The sequence below is a fragment of the Aotus nancymaae genome, unplaced genomic scaffold, assembly GCF_030222135.1.
Source record: "Aotus nancymaae isolate 86718 unplaced genomic scaffold, 86718_ANA_hifiasm-v0.15.2.pri h1tg000019l, whole genome shotgun sequence".
Lineage (NCBI taxonomy): Eukaryota > Metazoa > Chordata > Mammalia > Primates > Aotidae > Aotus > Aotus nancymaae.
Window position 1 is genome coordinate 32,196,113 of NW_026988431.1, and position 24,527 is coordinate 32,220,639.

Genomic DNA, 24,527 nt, shown 5'->3' on the forward strand with positions numbered 1-24,527 from the left:
TGAATTTTTCTTTTTTTTGTTGGTATTATTATTGTTTACTAATTTTGGATTATTTCATCAGATATGAGAGAGGGAGACCATGTCTGGCTACTTTTTGCCATCTTTACCCTGAAGAGCTGACATACTTTATTTTTGCATAGTCAATGTTGATTGCTCCCTTTGAGGTTTTGAAGTGGCAGTATAAGGCATTTTCCCCCCAGTTTTTCTTTTCTTCTAGAAAGTGTAGGAATTCCTCTTTTTATTTCTTTAATTCTGATAATTCCCCAGACACAGTAAAGGTTGGTGATAGCTAAGAATAGAAAACAAAACCACAAATTAATGACAGTTATAAAACAATATTAAACAAGCAAAAAAACACTCTACAACTTTTATTGAATGCCACAATTGAGTCCAGAGCCAAGATTTTTACATAGGTAATATTGTTTAATTTGAAATGCATAATAACCTCATTTTTTCAGATAAGTTAAATGAGATTCAGAGACTTTAAATTACCTTGAAGCTCAGGGTCACACAGCTGATAAACACCAGAGTCATACTTTGAATGCAGTTATGTGTTGCTCTAGACTTAAAGTACCTTTCCGGTGCTTTTCCAGGAAAGAGCCTAGAAGAATTCCTGGGCTATTTGGTTGGAGGGAGTCTAGAATGTAGCTGAGACAACAGCTTTACCAGATAAAGAGAGAACAGAGGGACAGCTCAATCTGTTAGTAAAAATACTGGATTTGCTATGGTTCCCTAACGGGTAGGTTCCCGTCAAAAAACTTAAAAGCGTGGTCATTTTTTTGTTTGGGCTTCCAGAGGGAGGCTAATGGAGTTTTAGGGAGGAGAGACTTAGGGATGTTTATACAAATGGTAGGAGACTCTATGAATCACTTGTTGTGTAATAAAACACCTCAAACTCAGTGTCTTCAATCAACAATAATTTATTCTCACTCACACATCTGACAGTAGACTGGGGTGGGCTAATCTAGGTTCAACAGGCCTGACTCCAGGTTGGATTCAGGTTTACTCCACTAACCTTTTACCCTCCTTACATCAGTGGACTGCCTGGGGCATGATCTTATCATGGTTACAGTAGAAAAATAAGAAAGCATGCCCATGCAAGGAAGCACCTTGTTTTTGCCCATGTCACATTTGCTAACATCTCTCTGGACAAAGCAAGTCACATGGCTAAACCCAGGGTCAAGGCCCTCCAGTAGAAGAAATTTGCAAAGTCACTTGGCAAAGGGCGTAAGTACGAGGGGTGGGGGGTAAAGAATTGGAGTCAGTAATTTAATTGACCACAAGAACTAGGAAGGTTTTCAAAAAGCAGGCAAGAAAAACAGCACAAAACCCCTGAGAAATAAAGACATTAAATTGAGAGGTTCTATCTTGTTTGAGGATGTTATCTCTGGAAAAACAAAGTACAGCCTCTATAGCTAACTCATGAACCTTTCTAGATGAGACCTAACATTGAATGATGAGGATAGGAATGTGGCCTTTATGAAAGTCAGAAATAACTTATTGTCTTAGGGCTCTATTTACCTCACACACTATTTTGCTTTGCTGCAATCCTAAGGAGAACAAGGATTATTTCTGTCATTTTCTTTGCTATTTTCCTCTCACTTAATTCAGTGCTTGGCATATAATAGGTGTCCCACAGTTCTTTATTGGATAAATGACTGAATAAAATACAGGCGCTATATTTGGGGAAAATTTTAAGCTGTTGCTTTTTTTACTTTTGCTTGCATAAAAACTATGGATAATTGGGCAGTAGTAAGTTGGGACTGAACCAGCATCCAGTGTAAAAATGGGTTCAAAATGTGACTCTCTTCTTAGATCAGAAATCTCATGATTTGCTGAGGATTAGTAAAGAATTAACCCTGGAAAAAATGTGTGAGGAAGGTGTGGCCTCAAACTGATCCAGAGAAGAGTTAAAAAGAAGAAATGGAGAGCAAGCCCTTTTCCAGACTGAAGAGAGAGCCATCCAGGGACCTCCTCTTACAAACCAGATGGTAGCCTCCAGCTGGCTGCCCTGGAGATACTGAAATTGGAAGTATTCTGTAGCCAAGCAGACCCACCCACTTGCAGGTCTGTGGGAGGCCCTGGATGCTAAGATTTGTAATTACCTCCCAACTGAGTCTTTGTGTGGTAACATAGCTGGCAGAACTGAAGCTACTACAACATTTTCTGTATTAATTTGAAATTGCCTCAAATCATATTATTTTATGAATGTAAAGACATAATGTTGGCTAAATCAGCATTTAGACCCTCAGAATTTTTTTTCTGGATAGGATGGTGATGGTGGTGGTGGCGTGAGGTGAGGAAGTTACAAAAACACATCTTACTTGCATTTTCCAGTATCACTGGTGGTGATATGACTTTGTCTGCCTTTTTGGAGAGCAAGTTGACGATGATTTTCATGATCAAATTTTTAAGTGTGTATTTATTACCTTTGGCACCGGCAGGAGCCTTTCCATGAGGGGTTTGTGGACCATGTTAAGCCATCTTGTCTATATGTTAAGAGTACAGAAAAGGCATTATAATGCATTTGAAGCAAAAAGGCCTGGATTTTTGGGCTTGGTGATCTGATTAGATCTCTATTTTAAAAAGGTACCAATTGAGAGACAACTGTAGAAGTGCAGGTGAGAGAAGATGGTAGCTTGGACTGAAGTGGTAGTGATAAAAATGGAAAGGAGGGGTATATTTGAGTGAATTCTGGAAGCAAACTGACCAGGATTTGGTAATTATTGGATCTGGGGAGATGTCAAGGAAGGCAGCTAAGTTTTTATCTAGATGGGTAGTGATGCCCTTCACTCAGATGGGTTCATTTTTGGACTATGAAATAGTATGCTCTTATAAGTAGGAGCTAAATGATGAGAACACTTGGACACATGGAGAGAGGAACAACACACACTGAGACCATTGGAGGGTGGAGAGTGAAAGGAGGGAGAGGATCAAAATAAAAAAAAAATGATGGGTACTAGGCTTAATACTTGGTGATGAAATAATCTTCACAACAAACCCCCACCACACGTTTCCTAACAAACCTGCACCTCTACCCCTGAACTTAAAATAACAGTTAAAGAAATACTATGAAGCTATTAATAAGGACAAGTAGATCAATCTTTCAAATTATTCAGACATGAACAAATGTCCATAAGATGTCATTAAGTAAGAAAATAAGATTGTAAATTAGTAGAAATATTTTATAATATGCTAACATCTACCTTCCCTTCAATTTTTGTATGCTTTGAAGGGGTTTGTGAATAACAGCACCAAGTTAATAACAGCATTCACTTCTAGAATGAGGGTCGAATTATAGGGGAGTTTTACTTCTTCCTTAATATGTTTTTATATTATTTGATATTTGTATAACAGGTATGCTATAATTTGACAGTATCCCAGTAGCTGACTAGAAGAAAAGTCAGATACTGAGGGCTGAATATTTAAGGGTCAGTCCTTCTAGGGACCTAAGAGCCTGAGGGAATGCAGAAACACCAGCCCCAGCTCAGAAGCCAGTGTATATAGAGGAGCCAGTGAAAGGAAAAGTAGCTTTGGAAGAAATCTCCAGTGCTTTTACCTATGCCAAATGGGTATGAGTCAACAGTGTCCCTGGAGTGTATATAATCCAGTGCAGTGTGGCAAGAGCTGTGTGGATGTGGGGCTGCAGCCAGTCTGCAGGGTGGCAGAGGAAGGAAGAAGGATGACCATGTATCTCTGGTGCATGAAATGTTCAAAATGGGGAATAAAACCTGAGCAGGCAGAAATGAAAACTTGAAAGGTTTCTGCAGTTTATTTTTCTGTTCTATTTTTCTGAAGTTCTATCCATCTCTGCATGGAGCCACAAACCACAGAGACATTGTACCCATCAGTAAGACGGCTTGTCAAGGATGCCCGCAGTCAGCCCAAATGTGAGATGTTTAATCCTCTAATTATAGATGACTTCAGTAGCAACAGGCGCTCTGTGCCCCCAGCCAAGATCACAAGAGACAAAATCCTGGCTCCTTCAGGTAAATCCTGTGATTACCCAGCACAGGAAAAAAGTGGGATCTGAAGGGTTCTTTATTGGAAGTCTGCATGAGGACTGGCTTTCTGAAGCCTGGCTTCACAGGCCCCATGTGGTGCTCATCAGCTCAGTCTTTCTTCACCACACAACCCAGACCATGCTGTTCAACCTGCAACCAATTTGAGGTGTGAGCTGCAATTAATCATTTAATTTTCAACCCTGAGTGTTTAATGCAGCATAGTGCAGTGTAGTCTTTTGGGTTTGAATCCAGCTCTACCACTTTATCTAGCTGTCTGAGGTTTGAAAAATTATTCCTGGTGCCTCAGTTTCCTCATCTGCACAATGATAATTACTAGTACCTACTATATATGATCAACGTGAATACTGAAGGAGTTACATGTGAGAGTCTTAGAGTTGTGTCTGCAAAGAGTAAGCACTCAGTAAATGCTAATCAGTTATGTTTGTTGCATTCCGATTAGTGTTAGAAGTCTAAAGAGTAAATCAATTCCGCATCAGCCACTGCCTATATTTTCAGTATTTGGGCATATAGGGAGGGTCCTCCAATATTTTGGAAATGAGGAAAGTAAGATTTTCCTTTGAGAATGAAACAAAAACATAAATACATAGTAGATCACAACAAAGTCACCTTAAAGTGATGGAATGACTCCTGGGCAAGCAGGGCTCAACTGTAACCACTCATAATTAATTAATTAATTAATTAATTAATTCAATGACTTCTGAGTGCCTACCATGTCTCAGGCATGAGGCTGAGTGCTAGCTGTAAATTGGGACTTGATACTTGACTTCGTGGATCTTCCCAGCCAGTGGGGGAAATGCAATAAATGAAGCTGAAGAAATTGCATTAGATGTTATAAAGAAAAGAGAGAGGACACTATTAGAAGGTGGGTGGGGGATTGGCTGTTTAGTATTCCATTGTATGACCGTAACATGGACTATTTGACCTTTCTGTTGTTGGTGGACATTGTGTTTTTTTTTCCATTTCTTTTGTGATTATGAAAAATGCTGCTATGAACATTCTCATATTTATGTTCTGGTATACAGAGTCAATTTTGATGAGTTGTAATTTTCTAGAAATTTGTTCATTCAGTACCAAGGCCAGGGTGGTGGGAGCTGTGCACTCATAGATGTGTGCAATAAGGGAGTTCACTGTAGAAAATTTTTAAGCAGCAGTAAAATCAATGAAAATGTCAGCGATTCCAAATAATATTCCAACATCTTTTGGGTTAAGTTCTAAAATAATGGGTAAGATTTCTGTTGCATCTTCATGATACGTGTGTAAGCTTCAAATTGGCACTTGAAGAAACTTATTCTTTAAAACACACTACATTCTAAATAAAAGTTAATTTGGAGAATTCGCAATTATAGAGTTAGCCCTTGAAACACGTGGACTCAGCTGTATACCTTTGTTTCTGGGGTAAGTTTGTACAGTTGGGAATTACTGGAGCTTGCCTGCTTTGGGTGTAGGTAATGTCTCTAACTCTTGTGTTACTACATGTTTCTGAGCTTAAAGCGTATATTAGAAATTAACAGTGATAGCACAGTGATTGGAAATACAAAGAAATACAACTTGAATTACACAAATTCTATCATTCTGTGACCACTTGGTGTTTTCAAATCTCTATAATGATATTTGAAGGTGGTTAGAATGGATCCTAAAGAAACAAAGGCAAGGGCAGTATTGCCATTTCTGGAATTTATTGTGAAGTGAGATTTTTATGAATAGCGGCCAAGCTCAATATTGCATTTAAGACTTTTTATAATGACTTATGCATCTTTTCCTTCATATGGAAGATACTTTTCAAAATTAAAATTAATAAAAAATGTTTTAGTTAACTGAGTGAAATAGATGGACAAGTCTGGTCAGATTGTCTATGGACATGAATAAATGAAGAAGATAAATTTTGATAAAGTCATCGAGAAAATTATAGAAATTTAGGCTCAAAAATGGAAATTATGATATTTGTATTCATTACTATGACAGATAAATATGTAAACATAAGTATTTTTCTTTTAAAAATATATTAAGGCAGCTGAGCACAGTGGCTCACACCTGTAATACTAGCACTCTGGGAGGCCAAGGCTGGAGGATTACTTGAGCCCAGGAGTTTGAGGCCAGCCTGAGCAACATACAGAGATCTAATCTCTACAAAAAACCTTTAAACTTAGTCAGGCATGGTAGTACATGCCTATGTTCCAGCTACTCAGGAGGCTGAGTTGGGAGGCTGGTGTAAGCTTGGGAGGCCAAGGCTGCAGTGAGCCATGATTGCACTACTGCATTCCAGCCTGGGCAACAGAATGAGACCCTGTCTCAAACAAACAAACAAGTCCAAAACCAACACAACATTAAGGCAATTGAAAAGTGTTAATCCATTAATTTTTCATCTTTTTTTTTTTTGATTTTTCTTCCTTACCCTAAAAATATACTTCAAAATTACTAAATTCATCCCTTCAGGATAGTCCAGGAATAGGAATTTTAAAATAATTAAGACAGCATAAGATAACATCTACTGTGAAACATACATTTATTTTAAAACACTTGATCCAGTTTTCATTTTTTTCTATAATATGTATTTTATTAAATTTTTTTGAACATATATCTGTGTTTACTAGCATACAAAATTTAATAAAAAAATTTTCACTTGCTTTTTTTCCCGTTATCATTACTTGGTTGATTATATGATTATTCCTGAAAATAATTTTGTTGAATAGAAGATGAGACTGTTAAAGCTGCTCTGAGTGTCAAAGATGCCAGGTATGTCATGGTGTCCATTTCATTTATGTTTTCAAATTGATAGGTATTAAGTTGCTAAAAATTTTCTCTTATCTGTTAGATGTCTTCAACATTTATCTACATGAATTTCCTTTTCATTTTTGCCATAAGTTATTTGTCCCATCGCTTATCATTCCAAAGAATCAACTTTGGCTTTGTTTCCTCTTTCATATGTCTGATCCATTTCATTGATTTCTGTTATTCTCTATTCCAATTTTTTCTTTCCTTCTTAACATTTTGAGATAGATGCTTAAATCAATTTTTGTCTTTACTAATAGATACATTTTAAAGCTTATATTTACTACATGTTCAGTGTATAGTATTTTCACTGTCATTTAGCTCTAAACATTTTAAATTTTCATTATTTCTTCTGTGACCTATGATGATACATCTTAATTTCCAAATGTTTGAGAACTTAAAAGTTATTATTTTTAAGTATATCTGATTTAGTTACATTGTGCTCAGTCCTCAGAAATTTGTTGAGACTTGCTTCATGGTCCATTCCATGGTCTACTTTTGTAAATATAAGTGTATGTTTGCAAAAAGTAGTATATGCCCAGGTGTTGGGCATAGCATTCTCTAGATGTCCATTTGGTCAGGTTTATTAATCCTTGTCCTAGTGTTGCTATAATAAAATACCTTAGACTGGATAATTTATAAAGAATGAAAATTAATTTTCTCCCAGTTCTGGAGGCTGGGAATTCCAAGATCAAGGTGCTGGTAGATTGGGGTTGTCTGGTGAAGGCTTACTTTCTGTTTTCAAGATGGCATCTTGCTGCCTCCTCATATAGCAGAAGAGGTGAAAAAGAGAGGAATGCTGTGTCCTCACATGACTGAAGAGTAGAAGGGCAAAAAGGGGAGAACCTGCTCCCTCAACCGTTTTTATAAAGGAATAATCCCATCCATGAAGGCAGAACCCTCATGGCCTAATCACCTTCCAGATACCCCACCTCTTAATGCCGTCACCTTAGGGTTTAAGTTCCCACATATTAATTTTGGAGAGATACGTACATTCAAACAATAGCAATACTATTTTTTGAATCTTCTATACCCTTACTAGTTTTTATCAGCATATTCTATCAATCACTGAAAGAGATGTGTCAAATCTTCATAAATTGTGCATGTTTATTTTTCCATCTATTCTGTTAATTTTGCAGTATTTTAAGCCATGTTATTAAAGACTCATAATTTAAAAATTATATTGTTTTCCTCATAAATTTAACTTTTTTATTGTTAGGAAGTGATAGTCCTCACCTCTAAAAATTATCTTTGCCTCAAATTCGATTTTATCTGATATTAATATAGCAATATCATCTTTCTTTTTATTTGTATTTTCATGCTATCTTTACTTTCAAATTTTTGTATCTTTATATTTTATGTGTCTTTTGAAAACTGTATATAGTTGCATTTTATGTTTCTCTAACTTCATTTTTTCCTTAACTGAAGCATTGTTGATTTATATTAATTGTAATTCCAGACATATTTGGAATTTTTATGCTATACGTTTTCTATATCAATTTTGTTTGTTCCTCTCTGTTTATTTTTACTATATTTGTTCACCTCTTAATTGTTTTGCATATTATGTGCTCTATTTATGTTACTTTAGCAGCTACTCTGGAAATTACAAAAATATATCTTTAAACTATAAAAGAACAAATTTAAGAAATAACTGTTATCCATCTTCCAAATAGCCTTAGAATGTTATAACTCCATTTATCATACATTTTATTTATATATATTTGCTATCTGGTAATAATGTCCTTTGAATTTTTAAGGCTATTAGGCATTGTTATTTAGCTGATTTACACAATCAATGTTCATTTACAATTCCCATATATTTTTACTCAATTTCACTTTATACACTCTTATATTTCAGACCTTCATTCTGGTATCAGTTGCTTACAGCATGTCCTTCAGAATTTTTTTTTTTTGGTGAGGGTATGCTGCTGATGAGCTTTTTAAAAGTATTTTTCTGAAATGTTTTTATCTTTTCTCTGAATATAGAATTCTGCCTTTTACTTCCCTTCAGGACTTTAAAAAGATATTCCATTGTCTTTTAGCTTCCATTGTTGATGTTCAGAAGTCAGTTCTCTATCTAAGTGCTACTTCTTTATCTTTTTTTTTAAGTTTCTGTGATTTGGGCTGGGCATAGTGGCTCATGCCTGCAATCTCAGCCCTTTGGAAGACTGAGGTGGGAGGATTGCTTGGGGCTGAGAGCTTGAGATCAGCCTGGGCAATATAGTAAGACTTCATCTCTACAAAATAATAAAAAAAAGTTTCTATGATTTGTATAAAAGGTGAATTTCTTTTTATTTATTCTTTTTTTTTGAGTTTTCTGGTACCTTTGAATCTGTAGATCTTTTCTTTCAATCATTTAAAAAAATTATTAGGCATTCTCTCTTTGCAAATTGCCTCTGTCCCTTTCTCTTCTATTTTTATGAGCTTTAAATTTTGGTTATATTTTTTTATTTCTAGACGTTCTATTTAGTTTGTTTCTAAATCTGCTGTAATGCTTTTTATAGTGTTTTGTTCCCAATGGATATTTTCAAATTTGTCATTTATATTTTTAAACATGATAAATAGCTATGGAAAGCATCATAATTTAAAAAATTATGTCTGATAGCTGCAATATTTGAATTGTGTGGATCTGTGTCTGCTGTCTGTGGTTTTTCTTAGTTATTGAAAATATTCATATTATCTTGTATTCTTAAAGGCCTGGTAATTTCTGATTGCTAACTGGTCATTGATTTTCAAACATAATTTGTGGAAGTTCACTGAGGGCTAGAATAGATGTGTTCACCTTTAGAGAGACTTTGTGCTTGCTTCTGCCAGTATCCTAAGTACACTACCCTTTACAACCACCACAAAATAAATTCACAGATAAATGTGCATGAGGGTCCATAGTGCCCCACTTAAATTCCCTCCAGTCTGTCCTACTGGTTCTGTGTGTTTATGCCCCAACTTTTCTGTTGGGTTTATGCCCCAGCTTTGCTGTTATGCAGCTAATAGCTGGGATCTATAATATTTGGTGGTTTGTGCTTGGACTATTGGGTCTAATTTGCCCATTGAGATAGCTGAAAATTTCTGGGAGCACAACCCCTCAGAGCTGCCTATAACCAATGACTGCTTTGTACTAGAATACCTGGTAGTTGATATCTTTTCAGGAAAGCCTGTAGTCAATGACTGCTTGGTGCAGGAGTACAAAAGTCCAGCTTTTTGTCTGGAAGTGGAAAAACCTTGACATGCAATTTATACATCAGAGCTTCCTGCAGAATCAGGCTGAAGCTGGGATTCACCTGAGTTTTCTCCCTAGCTTGGCTTCTTCCTTTTTCCCGTTATGCTTTCCCTAGTCACCAGTTTCTCCTGAGAGTGCTTTCCTAACAAATCACTTGAATCGAATCCTTGCTCAGGGTCTGCTTTTTGAAGAACCTGATTGAAGATAAGAACTGCCTACAGCTAAAAACTACCAGAGATAGCTTCTTTGATTTTTTTCATTTTTGATCTGCTTAGCAAGGCAGCTGTTTCCACCATTCCCAGTGGGCAGGTCTAGCTAGATCTGATTTTTCTCTTTTCTTGAAGGTGTATCTTTCTGGGATCTCAAGTTAATATAAGGAAAGTCTCAAACAACACTCTATACCTGGATGAATTCTGGACTTTGGCCTTTCTCTCTTACTCCCTCTGTCTCTGCCCAAACAGTGACCCTGAGAACAAGCATTTATGTTATCTGCAATTCCTCTTTGATGCTCTGACATGTTGCTAATATTGTTGGTTACAGCTAGAGAATATTTCCCAGTGCCTCTAGCAGTTAAGTAGGACCTTTGACTGACTACTAGAGTCCTGGCCAATGGAATGTGGGTAGAAGTGATAGATTTCTAATGTAAACTCTAAAAAACCTCCATGTGATTGCTATAATTTGGATGCTTATACTCTCCACCCCCAGATTTCATCTTGAAATTCAATCTCCAGTGTTGGAGGTGAGGCCTAATGGGAGATGTTTAGGTCATGTAGGTGGATCCCTCATTAATGGCTTGGTGCCATCCTCATGGTAATGAGTGCATTCTTACTCTGTCAGTTCCCATGAAAGTGGATTGTTAAAAAGAGCCTGGCATGTCCTTCACCCTCTTTCTTGCTCCCTCTCTCGCTATGTGACCTCTGCACATGCCAACTCCCTTTCACCTTCTGCCATGCATGGAAGTAGCCTGTGGCCATAGCCGGATACAGATGCCCAATCTTAAACTTTTCCAAACATCATAATCATGAGCCAATTAAACAGTTTTCTTTATAAATTACTTCTTTATAGCAGCACAAACTAAGGCAGCAATCTTCCATGTATTTGCTTTTCTGTTGTACCAGCTGGCTACAGATGACTTCATGAAGGACTCTGGGCTCTAGGAGTGAGTGATAGAACTCACAGATAAAAGAAGCTTGGTTTCCTGAATGACCATGTAAAAGCAGAGTTGTCTCCACCAATCCCCACCATCAGATTATGATGGGAGTAAGAAATAAATCTTCATTGTTTAACCTGCTAAAAATTTGGGATATTTATTATAGTAGATAGCAAACCCTGAATAATCACCTACTATTTTTTGGTCACTGGCGATTTTCTTTGTACCACCTGTGTCTATCCCTCAACTCTAGCATTCTGAGTTGTGAAATCATTTATTCATCTAACATTTATTGGGTGCTAGCCACTATTCTAGGCACTGGTGACATAATAGTAAATAAAAAACAATCCCTCCTCTCATGAAACTTACATTATGTATGGCCATTTATGTGCTGTGATAGATCTTTTCTTATTTAATGAACAGTGAACAGATTTATCAGTCAATGAGATAGGATCTTTCCTTTTGTTTCCACCATAGTTATTTTTCTTCTATCTAGTATCCTTTACCTTTAGCTACTTTTAGTTTATACAGAAAGGTTAATTTCGGAATAGTCAGATTGTTTCCTCCATTTTATTTCACTGAGGATGAATCCGCTTCAAATGTACCTCCACTTATTTCTTTTCTGTTCTTGTAAGCATGTGATCTCTGAATTTTACCTGTTTTTTCCTTAAAAAATTTTTTTTGTTTTGGTATTTGCTGTGGTCTTGACACAATTCCATTGGCTTTGACTGTCCTGTATGCTAATTTTATTTATTTATTTCCAATTTAAATAGACTATTTTATTTTTATTTTTATTTTATTATACTTTAAGTTCTGGGGCACATGTGCAGCTCGTGCAGGATTGTTACATAGATATACACATGCCATGGTAGTTTGCTGCATCCATCCCTCTGTCATCTACATTAGGTATTTCTCCTAATGTTATCCCTCCCCAATCCCCCCACCCCTTGCTCTCCCTCCCCTAGCTCTCCACCGCCCCCGCAACAGGCTCCGGTGTGTGATGTTCCCCTCCCTGTGTCCATGTGTTCTCATTGTTCAACACCCAACACTACTTATGTGGTGTTTGGTTTTCTGTTTTTGTGTCAGTTTGCTAAGAATGATGGTTTCCAGCTTCATCCATGTCCCTGCAAAGGACATGAACTCATCCATTTTTATGGCTGCATAGTATTCCATGGTGTATATGTGCCACATTTTTTTTATCCGGTCTATCACTGAGGGGCATTTGGGTTGATTCCAAGTCTTTGCTATTGTAAGCAGTGCTGCAGTGAACGTATGTGTGCATGTGTCTTTATAATATAAAGATTTATCATCCTTTGGGTATATACCCAGTAATGGGATTGCTGGGTCAAATGGTATTTCTATTTCTAGATCCTTGAGGAATCGCCACACTGTCTTCCACAATGGTTGAACTAATTTACACTCCTGCCAACAGTGTAAAAGTGTTCTATTTCTCCACATCCTCTCCAGCATCTGTTGTCTCCTGATTTTTTAATGATCATAATTCTAACTGGTGGGAGATGGTATCTCAATGTGGTTTTGATTTGCATTTCTCTAATGACCAGTGATGATGAGTTTTTTTCATATGTTTGTTGGCTGCATAAATGTCTTCTATTGAAAAGTGTCTGTTCATATCCTTCTCCCACTCTTTGATGGGGTTGTTTGTTTTTTTCTTGTAAATTTAGGACTTCATAACTAAAACACCGAAAGCAATGGCAACAAAAGCCAAAATACAAATGGGGTCCAATTAAACTTAAGAGCTTCTTCACAGCAAAAGACACTATCATTAGAGTGAACTGGCAACCAACAGAATGGAAAAAATTTTTGCAATCTACCCATCTGACAGAGGGCGAATATCCAGAAACTACAAAAAACTTAAACAAATTTACAAGAAAAAAAACAAGCAAAAGGGATATTCTTAACATCGTAGGGTCAAGATCACGGCCTCTCTTAAGTTACAAAACTTTTCTGAATATCTGCACTGGAAGCTTTTCTTGAGAGATAATTCATAACTTTCCTGAGTCATATTTGGGGTTTGTGACTTCAGACTTAAACTTTAGCATATAGACTCTTTATTGTCGGTCTATATGCTGGCCACTAGCTCTCTGTATCTCAACAAATGTTTTAGCAATTTATAGACAATATCAGAGTTCCAGTCTCTCCCATCTAATGTTGAATATGTTCTTTTAAAAAAATTTCTTGGCTAGGCTTGGTGGCTCACACCTATAATCCCAGCACTTTGAGTGGCTGAGGTGGGTGGATCACATGAGGTCAGGAGTTTGAGACCATCCTGGTCAACATAGTGAAACCCCGTCTCTACTGAAAATACAAAAATTAGCTGAGTGTGGTGGCACATGCTTGTAATCCCAGTTACTCAGGAGGCTGAGGCAGGAGAATCACTTGAACCTGGGAGGTGGAGGTTGCAGTGAGCTGAGATCATGTCACTGCACTCTAGCCTGGGTGACAGAGTGAGATACTGTGTGAAAAAAAAAGCTGTAATTATTTTCTTTTAAAGTTTTTTTTCTGTTTTGGTAAGTTTTCTGGGGGAATGGGTTCTAGGAAAAGCCAGAGTGATTGAGCCGCAGGCAAAGAAGAGTTCTGTCCTGAGTGAAAGTGGCCTCTGATTGAACTCTTTATAGCACACAGAAAAAAATGGGAAGTTGAAATCTCAAATAGGAGAGCTTCAAATTTCCAGAATATTTGAGAAAGAGTAGGTTTTCTTCAAAGTCCAAAAATCTTGACAAAAGCTCAGATGAATGCTATGTCGATCTTCACCCCTTTCATAATGAGCAGCCCAGGGTGAATGCTTCTGGGAAAATGAAACCCAATGTCTTAGGAGAATATGCTCAATATGATGCAAATGTAGCTCTAATCAGAGTTGCTGCTTGCTGAGCTGACAGTGTACCTCATGCGTTGGGTTAGGGTTTTGCTGCTGAATTCTTCACCCAGACATGGTTGATCCAGCCAAGTACAGAAAAGTAGATATTTTATTTGGAATTCTATAACCTTCCAAAAGGGGATAGATCTATGAAGAATCACTCTAATTTTTCCTTTTCTCTGGAAGCTTCTACTTATTACTGACTATAAACCTTATGGGGGGGCATGTAGGGGAGAAAAAGAAGAACGAGAGGGAGGTAGGAGAGAGAGAGAGAAAGAGAGAGAGAATGAACATAAAACAGCACACTCACTTATCAAGAGGTTTGGACCATGGCTGATTTGAAATATTACCAACCTTGCATTTTCAAATTTGATGCACAACAACCAAGATGCTAATACTTTCCTTAGTTTAGTGAAAAAAAAAAAAAATCCTTTTACCCATCTCTTCTAGCTGAAGATTAGGAGAGAGGCTTTAAGAAGATTTAAAAAAAAAAAACCCAACTTCTGAGCAGCGGAAAAAATGGTTTGTGATTCAGGGGCTTCGGGCAATTCATCATGGAAATTGGGTTTCTTAGCAGACATCGTGTGAATCCTTTCGTCCCTGTCAACTTTTTAATACATTACATTGAGAATGTAAATCGTGTTGGTGAGGGGGAGCAATGAAAAAAAGGGAGCGAGAGAAAAGAGAAAGCTTCTTCATTTTGGATTTAGAAGGGAGGAAGCATGAGGCCTGTAATTCATATTAACTAAATAATGAAAAAACTATATAAATACATAGATATGCAGGTATATCTGGGAAGGAAGTGGGGAGAAGTGAGTGAGACAGTAAAATTGAAATAGTTTTATCCTTTCGAAGGGTCTTTAATGGGTACTCCTTATAATTTATTTTTATTTCCTTTAGTTTTTATGCTTTTATTTTTATTTCTTTAGCTATATGAATCAACTTACCTCTCCCTCCCCCAAAAAAGCAGAGAACAAAGACATGAGATCAGAGTTTCCATGACTGAGCAAAAGACAAAAAAGGAACAAATGTAACATCTCCTTAATAGGGACTATTGATAGGAGAGCTGGAGTTCTAGCCCATCTCTGTCACCATCAGCGTTGGGCAGAGCCTTTGGCTGGCCTCCTCACTACCCATAGGCTGCCCAACTTCATTCATTGCTTTTTCTGAAAGTGTTCATTTGCTCTAACTTCATGGTTCACACCCACTCAGGACTGTTGGGGATATTGGTCACTGGTTTTGTGGAATGTTCTTCTGCCTATCTTTCCCTTAGCATAAGTTTGGCCCCCATATGGGTTTTTTACCCAAATTAATTACAGAATTCCTTTTATATTCTCCTTTTTAGACCATGTCTCTCCAGTCTTCTGGAGACTGGAGAGTTTCAGTCCAGTGAATTTCATCGTGAATGTAAAGGTTCAGCTGCACTGGGCACCACCAGAGCCAGGAAAGTTAGGTCTTCTAGGGCCATTTTCCTGTTGGTGTTACTGACAAAGGGGAAAGATAAGAGGGAGGAGATGAAATCTGATTCTGTAACTTCTTTCTTCCCATGCCCCCAACACCCAGTTCAGTCTCATGCACACAGACAATCATGCATTGTCTATCCAGCAGTCTAGTCTGCTTTTAAAATGGAGTTGCAGACTGGCTTCCTATTGATTTTGTTCTGTACAATTAGCCAAGTGGAGCAGGGGCCTGGAATCTTGCTTTGACTTTAGGCCTCACTTTTTTCCAACCAATATTCCTTTTCCTCTTGCTACTGAAGAAAAAGCCACAAAATCAAAATTAAAAAAGCTTCTTCCTAGAAACTGATAAAGAATCCTATGGAAAAATGTATCAAAGTTGAGGAAAAGAGGGAGAGGTACCATCTTCTTTGTGATGTTCAGCGGTCATAATGGAATAAAATGGGGACTGAATCCATTCTTATCCAAGTGGAAAATGGACTGATTGAATTTACTTAAAAAATAAATAAAAATATATTTTTATCAATGTAATATAATTAAATATTACTATTGAAAAACGTATCCCCCAGCTCCTTTACCCTTGAAGATGTTTCTTCTGTTATTTTCCTCCACACATGTAAACGCCGTGGTGATTCTCTTCTTTCTTCATTGATTCATTTCACACAGTATCCACTCACTTCTGCTGTGATAGTCAGACTTAGCTCTCTTCACTTGCTTCCTATGACACTACCCCTTACCTTTCCAAAATAGTTATAATAGTGTTGACATTATGATGAATCTGCCGATATTGTTCACAGCTGAGTGCAGTAGGGTACGGGTACCATAGCTACATTTGCTTTCTCCTGTAACATTTTGTTTTTCTTTATAACTGTATCTAACCTTTTCAAACACAGTAGGTATCTAGCAATTCCTCAGTCCACTATTGTGCTCTCTCAGGATTAATCGCTCCCAGTTTGCTGAAGGAGACTGTTCTGGAATTTCCTTTTCCTTTACTTCTGGACTGAGTTTCCTCTTCCCTGGATCCCCACATTTTTCTTTTTTGGTTTTATGTTTTGGTTGACTCCTGCATGTAGCCAAGACATGCCCTCTATTAGCTTCCTAAGTTGCGGGGAGGGAGGTGTAAATAGAAACAATTTTGGACTCTGTCTGATATTTTTATTTTACCCTTATGATTAGTTCATACACACCCATGCACGATTGATGGTTTGGTTATTTATAGAATTCTAGGTTGAAAACCTTTTCCCTCAGATGTTTGAAAGCATTGCCCACTGTTCTCTAGCATTCAGATTTGTTGTTGGAAAGTAGAATATCGTTTGGAATTTTCTTTCATGTGATGCAATTTTTTAATTTCTCTGGAATGTTTTAGGATGTTCTCTTTAACCCCAAATTCTAAAATATGATGATATGTGCTTTTCATTCTTGAATGAAAATATGTGCTACTCAGTGGACCTTTGTAATCTGGAAACTCAAATTTGTATATAGTTTTTCTGAGAATATCTTCTATTTTCATTTTGCTCTGTTTGGATATCCTAGATTAATTCTCTAATTTTCTTATTCATTTTCTCTTACTGTTATTTTTTGCTCTGTTTTCTGGGAGAATTTCTTGACTTTACATATATTAACTTTGCTAATTAAAAAAGTTTTTGTTATCACATATTTTGTTTTTTTTTTCCCCCAAAAGTCTTTCTAGTTCTTTTTCCCTTTTTCACTGGATAACTTTATTGTAGGTAATAAATTCTATCCCTCTCTTTTTTTGGTATAAATTTAGGGGGCACAAGTGCAGTTTTGTTACATGGATATATTGGGTAGTGGTCAAGTCTGGGCTTTTAGTGTAACCACCACCCAAATGGGGTACATTGAACCCATTTGGTAATTTCTCTTTCCTTATCCCCGCTTCCACCCTCCTACGTTCTCACCCAACTTCTCCATCCCTGAGATTATTTTCAGGTTCTCGTCTGCGCCCGCGCTTTTGTTTTGGTTTTCTTCATTTTCCCCACGTTTCTTTTTCATTTTCTTGGTGTTTCTATTTTGGGTTGGAACAAAGAACTAAGGCCAGTTAAAAGCCCCGTGGGGGAGGGGCAAGGCTTCCTCACTGGTTGTCCTCACTGAGGACAGGCAACTGAGGACAGGTTGTCCTCACAGAGCAGGCAACCATCTTATGGGAGACCCTCCAAACATTAATTAGTGGAGCTCTTTTTTTCTGGGGCTTATTTCTCCTAGAGAATGATCTTCCTATTCTTTGCCAGGATATGTATATTTTTGGCTACCTTTTCCTCAGAATAAGATAGGGGAAGGGTGGGGTTGCCCCATAGTTGAGTATATAGGCCTCCACTAATCTCCTGTTTTCAGCTTCATACCTAATCCCTGCCCTCTGAGCTGAAGACGCTCTGCTTATCTTCTCCACAGAGTAAATCTTCTGTCTCCTTGCAGAGGTAACGGATGGGGACAGTTGCTTGGCTCCTTGGGGTGGGCATGGGGACCTGGAGGATTCAACTGCTTCTTCTATAGATCTTTGACTCCCACAGTTTTCAGCCCCACATCTCACCCCTGATTCCAAAGTATTGGGTGCTTCCAAGGTCTCTGTAGTTCCATCTGACTCTGCAGGACAAATAGTTTAGTTCTCATTGGTGTAGCTGCCCTGCAGGCAGAAATCTTTTACTTTATATGCTCTCCTAGGGTAATTACCACTTATTCATCCGCTTTCTGTCCTCTAAAACCTGTTGACACTGTTTTCCACCTTCGTCTACCTTCTTAGTCTTACGGTCTTTGTTGGTGGATTTTTTTTTATTCCTTTACTGTTATTTAGAGGAGGTTGGGGAAGGGAGGAGGTTAATCCACCATGTTTGTCCAGAGCTAAATGTATGTAAGATTCTGGGCTGATTTTCTCCTAGGTTGCTGCAATTTGTTTCTGACCAGACTGGTGGAGAGGACCCTGGTGGCTGGCATCAAGGTTTCACAGACTGTCCCAATGCTCTGAGCCCAGAGAGCATCCAGGAGAGAGTATTTGGAGCAAGCCAGGGTCCCTGGTGACCCAGCCTCTTCTGCTGTTTTTGAAGTCTCAGTGTTAAGATTGAAGGCCAAGACCATCTGGCATAATATTTGGGGGGCCAGCTGAGGAGCTTGGCAGAGATGGGCTATTTCAAGACTTGTCTTTTTTTCTCATTGGTAGGATTGCTGCACAACCCAGGCCCAGCCCAGAGCTGAAATTAAAAACTATCACCACCAACAACAACCCTCTGCCCCCAACTCCCCGACAATAGAGACCTTTGTATTTTGTACATATTGTTCAAGACTTCACGTGAAAAACTTTAAAACTATCTCAAGAAGTTTATGGGCAAAGAATATTTTAAACCTTCCCCTGCTTTCCTGCCATCTTAACTGGGAAAGTGGTTAGAGGAGAGAAGGAGTTCATGAAGGAGAAAAATAAGGGAAGAAGGAATTGTGGCAGCTCCCAGCAGCAGCCATCCAGAGTAGCATCTTGATTTCATAAGCCCCATTTCAGCATAAATTATCTCATTTTTAGCTTGTCAATTTGGATAATCTTGGCCCCGGAATGGATTCAGGAGGTCTTAAATGATCTGGTTTGCCTCTTCACAGAGTCTGAATTTGCAGATAATTGCCAGAGCTCTTTTGGCTGTGTAAACTTGTTATCAATTGCCTTTTGAAAAGTCAGCACTAAAATAATCATCCCCGTAAGCAAAACCCATTACAAACCTTAAATTCAGGAGCATAAACACATTTCAGTGCTAGGGAACAAATGTGTTAAGATTTCATCATTGCTACATCTGTGAGGGCTTATGAGAAGTCGGAGATGCATTAGGAGAGTCCCTGTGTGGCTAAGCCTCAGGCCTGAGCTGGAAGTTGACATAGTGGCTTCAGGTGGGGATCAGATACCTTCAGAAAGCCCTGGACAAGGGGTCACTGGGTATCTCTCATTTGCCCCACCCTGTGCAGCCAATAGGCAGCAATGCAGGCCTCACGCATCACCATTCCTGTCTTACCTCCTGCCTCAGTATTGACCCACGTCAGGTCCTTCCTTATGTTAGTCTGTCTCATCCTCTTTGGTAGGAACCCTCCATTTACAAAAAAAAAAAGAACCTCAAGATCAGACTGAGAAAGCAGTCAGTGTGTGAGGGGAAAGTGGTGGGCAAATAGACTAGAGCCTGTGTTCTGGCCTCCTGTCATTTGTTGTGAGCAACTCAACTGCCCTACGCCTGAGTTTCCCAATCTCCCAGAAGAGGGGTGTTAATACCTGTTTGCTGTCTCTCAGGGTTGTTGTAAAAATTAAACTTCAAAATTGTACAATTATTTTATATATATAAAAAATATGCACAATACTTGTTATATTAATATAAATGCAAGTGATTATTTCAAGACAGGCATGGGCTTAATCCCAGATCAAAATTTAGTTTCTTGGGTCTTAAGGCTGCCTAGAATATGTATATCACAAGCTTTTGAAGTCAACTTGTCTCATGCTAAAGTTTATGTCCTTTTTTTTTTTTCTTTGCTTTCACTACTTGTGGGCAATGGGTAATTTTTCATCCTTTAGGGTAATGTGATTTATAGAGCATAAAGGCAGCCTGTGTTATTTGTGCTGATGATTTTCTCTGAAAGGAGACAATATATTTACGGTGTTCTATATGTTTGCCATTTAGTAGAAGCTCAAGTGGATCCTGCCAGCTGCCTCTAACATTCCCAGTAGCAGCTTTCTAGACCTCCACCTTGATGGCCCTTCTCATGACCATTCTCCTGCCATCTCCCAACATGCACTCAGAGATGACCTCACTTCCTATCTTTTAGGGAAACGGAGGCCTCTGGAACAGATCCCATGAACTCCCTTCTTGTCTGCAAAAGCCCAAAGAAGGAACAGTGAGGAAGCCAAGGTGGCTGGGTTGGAGAAGAGGAAGGAGATCATAGAGGTTGGGGCCCACAACTATAACTCAGTGGGATGGGAGCCCTCAGAAGGTTTTGTGCGGACAAGTGCCATATTCTGATTTACGTCTACTGCTCATACTGGCTGCTCCACTGAGAATTCAGGTAGCAGGAGGCAGTCAGAGGTAGAAGCAGTAGACCCATTAGGAGGCTAATACAATAATACAGGTAAGAAATGATAGTGGATATCTCTAGTGCAGTCCCATGTAGCCAACTGCTTACTCCACAGTGTCTCATCTGATATCTCAAAATCATCATATCCCAGCTAGAACTGCCCCATTTTTCCAGGGTAGGGGGACACTGTCTTCTGGGTTCCCTAAGCCAGGAACCTGTATACATCCTTGATTCCTCCCTCTCTGTTAACTCTTACATCTGGCTGGCAACAAGATCCTATTGATTCTGCTTCCTGGATATCATTCAGTTCTGTTCCTTCTCTCTATTGTCCAGGTCACTGCCTTAGCCTGTTCACAGGACAATTGCAGGAGTCTTCATTCTGGTTTTCTTACATTCAGTCTCAGACCCTCTTCTACTCTAATCTATTCTCCAAGATCCTCCTCGCTTGAGTGACCTTTATATAATCCGAAAGTAGCTGAACTTCTTCAAATCATCCTTGGTCAAGCCCTACCCAGACAATAGACTCATCGTTGTACACTGTCACATCTCCTCCTCAAACATGATCCTACTCTGAACGCCTTGATGAACAATATAGCACTTATAGAACATTGTGTGGGGAGAGGAGGAGATGGTTACATCCCACCAAGCTGAGCAAATCTTCCAAAAAGTCTCCTGTAAACACCAAACTTCTCCTCACATTCCTCTCTTCACCTGTGGCAGGCTGGCACAAATTCCCTTTAACATGTTTAGCAAAAATAAAAGCTAACTTAACAGAAACTAGACCTCCCATTTCCTCACTCTCCCACTCAACCCTAGAGAAAATGTGTCTCTGTTCACTGAATCTGATCAGGACACTTCTGTGTTTAAAAATCAACCAACCAATCACTGTATTGTTTTTTTTCCTGTTCTTGGGATGAAGAGCACATTTGGCCTGGTCTAGGATATCCCCTCTGTCCCGCGCTGCCATTTCCTCTGGCTCCTTATGCAGCAGAAGCACCGAGGGAACATTTACACCTCCAGGAATGAGCTAAGTTCTCCTAGTCTGTACCTTACTTTCTGCTGATTTACTTTCCCCCAAAACACCCTTCCCCACTGCTTGTTCTACAAAACTCTACTCAGATGGCCCTCCATCCAGGAAGTCTCGTACCCACACCTGGGTACTATTGTTCTGAATCTGTGTACTCATGGATTGTCCCACCTGGGTCATGGGCTGTGTGAGAACAGAAGCAGTGTTGTCACCATCTCTGCGTCCTCTGTCTTTAGCATAGGAATGGCTACAGGTTGAGTGAATGAGCCATAGGGAGACCCAGGCAGCGATGATGACTCATCTAGGAGTCTAACAACAGACACGTTTGAACAAAGGAATTGTTATAAGGGGACTTAAATGTCCCGTATTTTAAAAAGCCATCTATGTCGTTGTAAGAAGTGAAGTGTGGTTCACTCTAATGGTACTTCATAAGACGGTGCGACGTGCAGAACTGTGAAGCCAGAAGTGACTGGTGTGTGATGGTGCAACTATTGACCCCAGAAAGAAATGGACCGTGTGGGCTGGAACAGCTGGTCTCAGCAGTGCCAGAACTCTGCTTGGTAATGTGTGAACTGTGAAGGTTTGGGGTCACATGTTTTGACAGGCAAAATAATTTTAAAGTTTTAATGCATGATTGTGAACATGTGTTATGCTTGCCACTTCTCAGTCTGAATAATAGAAAACAGCTCTTAGTTTAAGAGCCACCTTCCAGAAAATGCTGGGACTATATTGACTTTTCCTCTCTATTATTTTGTTCTCTTAGAGTTAAGACAGATAAACTCTGGAAATATTATTGATTAAGAACAAATCAGGGCCCACGTATTTTTGGGTAAACGATCATGTCTCTCCAACATATTGCCAAACGTGTGGACTATTAAAAACTCAGGATGTGAACAAATGCTGGTTCCACTGAGGACCTCTCTATTCTGGAGAGGAAGTACTTGGTTCACCGTAATTCTTAATAGCCTCTCTGTAGAGTGCTCATCTCCTCAAATTATTCATGCTTTAGTTTCCTCCTTACATCTTTCTTATATCCTTATCCTCACTCAGGACCAGCTACATAATTTGTGGGGCCCTGCGTAAAAATTATTAAGAATTTCAAGACAGCTACAGAAGAGCATTAACCCAAGCATAGGCCCTTCTAAGAACAAGGCACTGTGCAACTCCACGGGTTATGTGCCCATGAAGCTGGCTCTGCCCTCCATCATTTCACACATTTACTGAGAGAATTCTTCACAGAGCCAGCTCTGTGTTTAGCATTAAGGATCAAATAAGAATGAGACATGGTTGTGCTCTCTAATAATAATAACAATAAATATGTGATGATAACAGCAATTAGGACAAAACTAGCAAACATTATTTAGCACTTATGTGCTGGGTACTGCACTAAGTGCTTTGTATGAATCATCTCCATTATTTTTTTATAGTGTTTTACAGATACAGAAACTGGCTCAGAGAGGCTAAGCGACCTGTTCAATGTTAACTGCAACTAGGCAGTGGAGCCACGTCTTTTTTCTGAGGTCTTGGCCTAAGTTTCTATTCCTTCTTACCCTTACCCAAACTATTACCCTCACTCTGGCTATCTGGGTTTCCCTGGAGAGTTGCATGTGTTTTCCTTCAAGGAAAAAATCCCACTCTCTTTTGTAGCCTCTGAAAGCGCCTCGCAGCCATCTCTGAGAGCTGACCCCATCTGAGCCTGCAGCTTCCTTTGCTACCCTCCTGGATGGTAAGTTCTGCTGCAGAGGACGTCTGGCTTGGGTGACATTCATACGCTGCAGCCACCATTCGTGGTTCCATGCTTGGCCTTTTTCTAGATCTTGGATACCTAGTAAGTGGTGGCCTTATCATGTTGGGTTTGAGAACAGCTGCTGCTTCATTCACACCATTCCTCCATCCCAGGGGTCCCTTCTCAAGCCATGCTCAAGCATCTTAAACACCTCTCCATCCACCTTCTGTGAGAGGTGGGGTCCGGCTGGTGCATGCTCCCAGAGCTCTGCCTCCTGGTACTTGGGACATCCCCCTGCTCTTCCTTACACACAGCCTTTGCCACTCAAGAAATCTGCACACTCTAAGTTGTTTGTAACATATGTGTCCTTGAGAAGACACATTTACATTTATACTGCAAAATCCATGTTTAAATATTTGTATAAAATATTCCATGGTGAGAGATAGAGATGCTTTATAAAAGACTTTCTGGAGCAGTTTATGTTAGAAACAGCTTAAAATGTGTAGGTTGCCTGGGTGGCAAAGGATGTAAATTTCAAATGATACTTAGCCAGCAGCCACTGCTGGAAATACCTAACTAGAGGAAAGATGTCTCTAGGAGTTGAGAGGGTAGCTACTTTCATAGCAAGAGAATAGTATGAGTTGTGGAGTTTTCACACATTAGTGGCATGATGATGTTTCCTGTTTCTCTTCTGCCAAATGAAAGAAAAAGGAAAAGAGTGAGAAGAAACTAAAGAGGAGATACTTTTCCATCCTTCTGATGGTTCCTTCTTGCAGTTAAGGAAGAAGACTGGGATGCAGAGAAGTCTTCAGCAACAGTAGGGCCTGGCTCAGAGCGGCTTTTGATGCACACAGTTCTGAATCCTCAGGAATGTTATCCAGGCCTTGATGAAAGTTGATTCCATGGTAAAATATAAGGTGAATTAGAAAGGGTTTGTGACAATACATCCTCTGCAGACATGACCACACTACTTATTCCTCGGGTGCAGCCATTTATCTGGTTTTACCCAAGGACCCCATGCTACTCATACCCTGGGGTTGGTCCACCCCAGTAGAAAGTGTGTAAGTACTCTCAGTTTAGGCCAGAAATTATCTGACCCTGTTGGCCTGTGCTTGATATTACTTCTGTCTGGCTACCTTAGTTCTGACTTGCTACCTGTTCCGATATCTGGGTTCTGCTTGCCCCTCAGTCTCTATTGGGCGTATCTGGATCTCTGACTCAATCCCACCCTACCC